This window comes from Carassius gibelio, chromosome A13, assembly GCF_023724105.1.
Source record: "Carassius gibelio isolate Cgi1373 ecotype wild population from Czech Republic chromosome A13, carGib1.2-hapl.c, whole genome shotgun sequence".
Taxonomy (NCBI): Eukaryota; Metazoa; Chordata; class Actinopteri; order Cypriniformes; family Cyprinidae; genus Carassius; species Carassius gibelio.
The window spans coordinates 26,292,639-26,300,124 of NC_068383.1; the positions used below are offsets into that span (position 1 = coordinate 26,292,639).

The window sequence follows — 7,486 nt, forward strand, 5'->3', positions numbered from 1 at the left end:
CATCTTTATTTCAAGTATATCCTAAAACTGTAAACAAATAAGACAAGTTGTTGATAAGAGAAAAGCACTATAAAATATATTAAATCTCATCGTATTTGTGATTTGTCTTTGAGCCATATAAATATATGAATATGCAGTTGTGCTCAAAATTATTCATACCCTTGGTAAATATTATCAAAGAAGGATGTGAAAATTAATCTGTATCATCAATCCTTAAGTTTTTTTTTTTATTACTAAAATCTATACTTTCATTGGAGAATAATAGTTTAAAATGGGAGAGAAATCTCATTATGAAATACATGTTTTTCTCTAATAAACATTGGTCACAATTAATCATACCCATTTATCCAATACTTTTTGCAACCTCCTTTTGCCAAGAGAACAGTTCTGAGTCTTTACCTATAATGCCTAAATAGGTTAGAGAACATCTGACACGAGATAAGTGACCATTCCTTCATACAGAATCTCTCCAGAGCCTTCAGATTTCCATGCTTCTCCTCTTCAGTTCTCAGGGAACTGGGTTGGCCAGGGCAGAACTTGATTTTGTTCTCAGTGACCTGTTTATGTTTTGTTTTTTTATGTTTGTTTGTGGAACATTGTCCTGTCTGAAGATCAAATAATGGCCCCTCACAAGATTTCTAACATGAGCAGTTAGTTTTAAAATACATTTTATCCATTGGTATTTTATAGAATCCATTATGCCATCTATCTGAACATGATTTTCAGGATCTCTAGCAGAAACATAGGCCCAAAACATTAAAGATCTGGCGATATATTTCACAGTACACATGGGGTACTTTTTTATTCCTGTGTGCACCAAACCCTTCTTGAGTTTTTGCTGATAGCTTTTTTTTTGTTTTATTTTTTTTATAATTTCATCTGACCATTGAAACCAGTCCCATTTAAAGTTCCAGTTGTGTCTAGCAAATAAATATGCTGGATATTATAATATGCTATTTATTTATTTTTTTTGATAAGAGCATTTTCTTTTCTAGCTATTGCTTGAAACCCTCACAAACAACCTTTTTTTTTTTTTTTTTTTTTTAACTCGGACTTAAGACAAAGACTTAAGACAAAGTTCTCCAGGTCACAACTGTCCTCCGCCGTGCATTAGGATGATATACGTCCTCTTACTATATTAGAGTAAAATAAGGTTAGACTATTTTTTATTGATTGTTTTTTTTTAAATGAAAGATCAAGTGGATCAACAATGCAGATTTATTTTCACAAGCCTTTGATCATATTTACCAAGGGTATGAATAATTTTGAGCAAACTGAACTGTTTGTATTACTAAACTAAAGTTAAATGTCTTATTTTCTCAGAAATGTTGAAGCTAAATGTTTTTTTCCCCCTCTCTCTCTCTCTTATACTGTTCAGTCCTTGAAATGCTCACTGTGAGTTTGTAAGATTTTGCAGTCAAGGTTATATCAATGTTCCCTTCATGCTGCGGTGGCATGCTTAATGACCACTTTGATATTTTAAGGTCTGCTCCTATGATAGAATAGACTCTGCGGTTGGGCAATATAAAGTGTGTAAAAGCACTGCATGAGCTTCAGCACTGCATTAACCTTTACACATACTGCACGTTCTATAGTGCTGAACAGAGTGAGAACACCAATAAAACTAACAAGCAGTCAGAGCTGTAGTTGAGCTTGGGGTGATCTGAGTTCAGATCCTTTCCAGGGCCATAACCAGGTCTTTAAAATTGGAGGGACTTTTATTTGTTTATGCGTTATACTCAATTCACAGCAGGAGAATAGCTTGTAATGTCTGGTTAGCTATGAAAGCAAAATGTATGCTATAATGCAACAATTCACAATACACAAGAGAGCAGGTAAAGCGTGAAACAGTGTCCAACTACAGGGGATACAGGAAACGATTACAGGACATTGGAGGATGACTGCTGGAACCAGCCCTGATCGGACAATTACACTACATACAGAACGAGATCACAGAACAGGACAGGACTCAACATGAATACAAGACAACACAATCAGGACAGGGATAGAAAATTGTAAGCAGAAAAAGAATAGAGAGATGATAAACATTTAAATAACTAAAACAAGTAATAAAAGGAAAAGAATGTTAAAGCTGCAGTAGGAAATATTGGAAAATGCTAACTTTAGCCTGATAGTACTTAATGCCAACGTCCCACCCTCCCTGCAATCGCTATCCAAAGCCACGCCCCCTGAACGCATAAACACACAGACCAGAGACAATATTAATACAATACATCATATGTGATTCACTTGTGAGAAAACTTTACAGCACAGTGACTAAAAGTACCACAATACCAGGAAAGAAGGTCAGCTTGTTGATGTCTGATGGAGTAATTGAAGTTCTTTTAGGGGCTTTCAAAAAATGCAACAAAACACACCGGCGCGTTTGTTGACCCCAGTGTTAAAGTAACAAAACAAGTAATAAAAGGAAAAGAATGTTAACAAAACAAAGAGTAAAAGATTAGACTAGAATTGACTAGAACAACTGCCAAATCAAAAGAAATTAAGAGCAAAACTTTAAGAAGAAATACTAAGGAATTAGCAAAGACAAAACTTGAGACTTGAAAAACTACTAAATCATTAGAAATAAATAGTGAGACTTCAATATGATAATACTTAGATAATACTTAGCAATTAGAAAAAAACTAAACTTGACAAGAGTTTCAGAAAGTAGCACAACACACATATATTCACAACAAATTGGCAAAGACAAAAGGGCAGAAAAACAATAAATAGGGAGGAAAGCACATGAGGTCCAGGGGCCCGTCTCAATAAAGAGGTTCAACCAACTCTGGTATAAAACTTGAACTCTGAGTCAGTAGTGTAGCCAGAAAAGAGACTCTGGGTGTGCATATGAAAATCTGGGTGTGCCACATTTATTTTCAGATTACTGTGCAAAATTATGGGCTAGTATTTTTGTCACACTGCTTCCGTCCAACCATACTCCTAGTGGTAATTTGCAGGTTGTGTCAAAATGTAGTTAATTGTTCAATGTAATAATTTTCTTCCAAATACAATAATTTTGAACTTCTGATATGAAACTTGGACATTTCCAATCTGGCAACACTGTCTGTTGATGTTGGGCCCTGGGTGGGAGAAGCATCCTCATCAGGTGTAAGGTTAGGACTTGTGTCCGGCTGTCCATCAAGCCAAGGTTTTTTGCTTAAAAAATTAAGAAAGGAGCTCTCCATCATATTACTAGCTAGCAATGTGCAATCAAAAATTATCTGTTTATATCATAGACTGCTGGGGTCAAAGTCAGCTGCTGTTTGCTGATTGGTTGGCAATCCAAATGTCGGCAGATATATTTTAACAAAAATAATTTAAAATGTAAATTACATTTTAACATTTTTAGCATTAATGCACCATATATTGGATTCTTATTTCTATGCCCCTGGCCCTGAGATGAGAGTATGATTTAGAATGTTCAGTGACGTCACAGAACTGCCAGATTCAAACAGCTTTCGCGCGTTTTTGGCACTGAGCCAGAGACGAACGCGCTCAGCGCTTGTAATATATCACAATTAATATGCTGTGTTTTCAACCACATAGTGTTTATTTTAGGTTTCATATATTTAAATATACATAATCACTAGTAAAACAATACATTGGTAGTTTGTAAAACACACACTGATGTCTACACTCTAAAAACTGCTGGGTTGAAAACAACCCAATTTGGATTATTTTGACAACCCAGCGCTGGGTCAAAAAGGGACGAACCCAGCGCTGGGTTATTTTAACCCAACCAGGGTTATCATATTTAACCCAGCCTGCTGGGTTGCCTTTTTTATGGTTTAAAATGACTATATTGCAGGGTTTAAAAAAACAAAGTGGGTGTTTTTTTAATCACTGTATTTCAGAAGGAAAACTACTGTATTTAGAAAATGGTCGATATCATTTCGCATGTGCTTGATAAGGCAGCGTTTATGAGCTCAGTACCGCTCTGCAGCCGTTACCGGAGAAACCTACCTCTCCCGCTCTTAGCGCCTCCTGCTGGCAGAAAATAAACTCGCAGAGTGCAGCCATGTGGGGAAACAATGCATTTCTACGTTAAAATTAACCCAAATTGAGCTAGTCATTAAACCTACAAATGTTGTTCATTTTAAATATCACTTTTACACACAAATAATAATTACCAAAAGGGAAATATTTATTAAAAACAAGAGAAAAGTCAAAAAGTAACATGTTAGAAGAAATGCAGAAAAGGATGGCATTAACAGCTACAGAGTTCATAAACAAAGCATTGAACATTTGATGAATATAACTTAAGATCAAATTGGACTTTGTTCAATTGTATATATTGTATAAAAATATACGAAAACACATACAATAAATTTACAATTAGTTCGGTTTTTTTCCAACTATTCTGGCATGACAGTACACAAATAAATCACAACATTAACTTTGATATTATAACATTTAAGACGCATGTGTGTGTGTGTGTGTGAAAGAATGTGAGCAGGTGTATGAATGACAGAGTGTAAACTCTTCTACTAAACAACACAGAAAAAGCATTTAACTTTTTTTTTTTAAACAAATTATACACTTACAGTTTGTTTCATAGTCCATGAATACAGATCATGCATCACAGTCAATTTTCATGATCTGTTTAGCATAACTGATGTAATCATGAAGAAACCCCATCTGCACAGCATGTGACATCTTCTACATCATCCAGGGCAGCGTCCTCCTTTAAAACCACCGCTGTTTAGGGGAAAGAAGATTCTCCTCTCTGACCAGGATTCATCCCAGTCACCGCCTGTTCTTCATCAGTGGCCTAAGAGAAACACATTTGAAAAAATTAAACATTTAATTAAACTATCCATTTTCAGGTAGAGGTGTATTCACATCTGTAATGTGCTATAATGGCAGCACTAGTGTGAGGACATGCGATATTGTTTGAATAAATATTGCTTTCAGAAAGCTTCTTTACTTAAACATTAAAACAGACATGACATTCACATACCTCACAATATTCACGTACATGGAGGGCTGCTCTTCAAACCGTTAGTTCACTAAATAATTAATGTTTATAATTTACTCTCCTCATGTTTTTCCAGACTCATACAAAATCTGCTAATTTTTTGGAAAACGTATGAATATATTTAATATTCTCTTTTTGTGTCCTCCATTGCTGGTCTGGGAGACCAGTATTTTATTTAGAACATACATGTTTGCTATCATATAATTTAAGATGTATTCATATATAAATATCAGAATTTACTTCTACAATAACTCTATATTTATGAAGCTTGAAAATACTGATTATCTAAACTATAAATGGATTAACAAATATTATGAGAAAACTAAAAATATATTAATTTATGTTGTAAAGACAGACAAAAGTCTTATAGGTTTGGAATGACTTGAGGGCAAGTAAATGATTTTTTGTGTGAACTTTACCTCTAAGAGCGAAGACCAAGAATAATGACTCTCCAAATCAGACAACTCCAAAGTTGGTTCGAGTTCTGCAATAAAAAACACAGACATCAATGGTCTTAATGAAATGAGCACGTAATCACACTGTTGTTGCATCAAAATGTGAAGTAAACTGGCAGGAGACAACAGAAAAATGTATTTTCTAAAAATAACTTACATAAAATCTCAAAGGAATGATGCTCTCCCATGTCTCTTGCTTTTAACATCTACAAAAACAAAAAAACAAACATTATTTTACTCTTCGTAAAAAAAACAACAACTGATAACATGAAATTATGAAGTTTACTTGCCTTAAACTATCTTTCCCTCTCTTCAGAAGAAGCTGAGAAAACCACCTCCTCACACAAGCAGACTTGTGTGTCCTTAACTCCAGTTAGTTTGAGTTCTGCAAAGAGGGACATCAATGGTTTCAATAAAATATTAACATATACATACATACATATATAAAATCACACTGTTTTTGCATCAAAATGTGAAGTTAACAGGCAGGACACAACAGAAACATAAATTTTCTAAAAAAAAAAAAAAGTAATAATAATTTAACTTACATCAGTCTCAAAAGAATGAAGTTATCTTGTCTCTGGATTTCAACATCTAAAAAAAAACACACATTATTTTAGTCTTAGTAAAAATAAAGATAACTTGATGTTATTCTGAAGTTTACTCTCCTTAAACCGTCTGTCCCTCTCTTCTGAAGAACACCTCCTCATCCTCACACAGGTCTGTGACTCCTCACACAAACAGCTTCTGTGTCTTTAACTCTCAGCGCGAGGACAATGAAGACAGGAGCTGGACAAGTCTGAAATATTACATGTAAAACATACTTTTAACAGTTACCACTTCAACAGCCTCAAAATAATTATGCTAGTCTTTACTACACAATGCCGTTTCCTTTAGGAGACAAACATACATTCAGTTTAACCGCGAAAAAAAAAAGACAAATTCACATGAGCGTAACCGTGACCATAACCGTCTGTTAACGCCTCAAAGAGAACAGATAATGTAAAATCTTATGTAAATATGACAAAATACATTCACAGACGTTATATTAAAAGTACATCCTCCGTTCAGTAACGTTACATGAGGCAGTTAAGACCTCCGTGTCCGAGGCGAAAACCGCGTCCGTTTTTTTTTATATATATATAACGTTAAGCTCCTTTGTTTCCGCCTTTCATACAACCGGGTAAACAATAAAAGATAACTTTACATTTTGAATATTTAACGTTACTTACCATAGTCTTTCACTCGCTTCTCGCTGCTATCACGCTGAGAAAATGGCGGCTGCTCGCACTGGAGACGCACGATTTTGACGTGACGTGCGTGCTCTCCTTCACGTCCGCGTCCTCAACCCACCCCGCTGGGTTAAAAAAGAGAGTTATTTTCAACCCAAACTTGGGTTAAAACATCCCAAAATCCTATCCAACGGCCTCAACCCAGCAGTTGGGTTGAAAAAACAACCCAGCGTTTTTTAGAGTGTATGGAAGCAGCAAAAACTATCTAATCAAATGTAATTTGCAGACGTGTTTTATTCATATATCAGACATACATAGCAGAACAATAAAGTTTACTCTATTCTTCATCCAGTTCAACAGCCAACACATTCATGTATTTCAGGAGAAACTGGGGAATTCAAATGCTGTACGTTAAATCCGGCTGACAGGACTCTGAACTGCAGCGCTCATCTCGTTATAGATCAAGATAATTTATAAAGGTTTTTAAACGACGAATCGGAATATCAGATAGTTGACATGGTAGGCCAGGTTGTGTATGTATTTTAATAAAAAAATTAAAAACTAAATAAAACGAATACCAATGCATCTGTTAGTGGCTGTGGTGTGTCACGTGACAATCATGACGCGTCGCCATGGAAACAAGGGGTCGGTTAAAATATTTGTAATTTACGCATGAAAGGGTTGATTTAAAAATTTTTTTTTTTCTAAGTAAACAAAAATAGCCCAAGTTTAGTAAACATTTTTATTGAGACTTTAAAAAATAATTCTGCATCTATTTGTAGGTGTGCCAGCTGCCACTCTGGGTGGCACAGGCA

General features: G+C 35.1%; 2 long non-coding RNA genes across 2 annotated transcripts; both read right to left on the reverse strand.

Moving 5' to 3' along the window:
• Positions 1–4,161: 4,161 nt before the first annotated feature.
• On the reverse strand, positions 4,162–5,647 carry LOC128026570 (uncharacterized). Its single transcript, XR_008186454.1, has 3 exons — positions 5,597–5,647; positions 5,404–5,468; positions 4,162–4,777 (listed from the first exon to the last, which is right to left on the reverse strand). It is a non-coding gene; the product is annotated as an uncharacterized LOC128026570 (long non-coding RNA).
• Positions 5,648–5,725: 78 nt separating this feature from the next.
• Positions 5,726–6,909, reverse strand: LOC128026571 (uncharacterized). The gene is made up of 3 exons (XR_008186455.1): positions 6,672–6,909; positions 5,988–6,238; positions 5,726–5,824 (listed from the first exon to the last, which is right to left on the reverse strand). It is a non-coding gene; the product is annotated as an uncharacterized LOC128026571 (long non-coding RNA).
• Between the last annotated feature and the right edge of the window lie 577 nt (positions 6,910–7,486).